Raw genomic sequence first — 1415 nt, 5'->3', positions numbered from 1 at the left:
GTGTGTGGAAAATTTCAAAACAATTATCAATACATAGTCCGACATCGCATTCTCTACATTAGTAACGCGTGTCGCTCCTTTTCTTATTTTTTATACAAACAACACATTTTCTTCGCGATAGTTACGTTGCGCCGGCGCGATTAGGACATTTTGACGGAAAATGCCTATCAATTAACCGAAACGGTAAATCCTCAGATTTTCTCTCTCCTCCTCCTACCATGCTTCTCCGTTGGAAATATTTTCTTAAAATGTCTCTTATCAAAGCTAAATGAAACTCACTAAATTTTTGTTTGGATGCAGTCGATTTTTGGTATAAAATATATGCATTATATACAGCTAAATCTAACAAGTGGAAAAATAATTTTTTGTACCACTTTATAGTTTTCCTTAGCGAATTAAGTGTACTCAAAATCATATCAACTCTATGTACAGTACCCATGTTGGAATTATAGTCTGCAATACACGATGGTTTCTTCTTATATAATCCTGTACGATAATCCCTCTTCTCAGTTTCAATCAATGCAGCTACATGTGCGGAAGACAACATCCAAACCTCCTTTTTATCATGTCATTTCATTGCCAATAAAATGTCAGTCGATCGGTAGCACATTTCTCCTCTCTTCAACTTTTCTTCCATCTGGGGCATTTCTCTTATATTTTTACGAACGGTTCCAGACGCGTTGGTTTTGTTTTCGTGTAATAATGTATATAAACGTGGACTCGTGTACCAATTATCCGTAATTAGTGTATGGCCCTTTCCAAGATATGGCTGAAGCAGCGTCATCGCAACATCAGAGATTCCCATGGCTGTGTTACTTCTACTAATGTTTGTTTTTTTGCCCAGTATAAATTATGAAGTCCAACGCATAATTAGTTTTACAGTCGCAAATGAGAAATAGTTTAATTCCGATCCTACTTCTCTTGGATAGTATACACTGTTTAAATTAACATCTGTTCTTGTACAGCAAAAGACCTTCGTCGATGCATACATTTTTGTAAGGTGCAAATGACTGCGAAAAGGAAACCTTTAATTTATCTATTACTGGCCGTATTTTTGCTAAAGGATCGTCACTTGCTGTATTGTTATCGTTGAAGTGCAACATTTGTAATAATACCATGTATCGATCTCGAGCCATTATTTTCCGGAAAATATTGCTTTTCAACAGTTCGTCCATAGACCAATATTCTCTCAAAGACAGTTTCTTCGAACGTGGCATTAGCATTGAAATGCATAAAAATACGTACATTTCAGGGACCGAAGCATCCTTCCAATTCGTCAAATGGGAATTCTTTTTATATGCTGTACACTGTTGTACGCATTTGAAATAATTATTTGTCTGCTCGGTAATTTGAGCGACTAATTCTTCCGAAAATATCATTTGAAAGGCATCTAAGGGTGTTGATTCTGGATTCAG

General features: G+C 36.1%; 1 pseudogene; it reads right to left on the bottom strand.

Annotated features, from left to right (window-relative positions):
* Positions 1-7: 7 nt before the first annotated feature.
* LOC108554723 (piggyBac transposable element-derived protein 4-like) lies at positions 8-1412 on the bottom strand (annotated as a pseudogene).
* Positions 1413-1415: the final 3 nt, after the last annotated feature.

Source organism: Eufriesea mexicana, unplaced genomic scaffold (genome assembly GCF_001483705.2).
Source record: "Eufriesea mexicana isolate 0111107269 unplaced genomic scaffold, ASM148370v2 scaffold78854, whole genome shotgun sequence".
Lineage (NCBI taxonomy): Eukaryota > Metazoa > Arthropoda > Insecta > Hymenoptera > Apidae > Eufriesea > Eufriesea mexicana.
The sequence above is the reverse complement of the archived record's forward strand: the minus strand, read 5'-3'. Positions and strand labels throughout refer to the sequence as shown.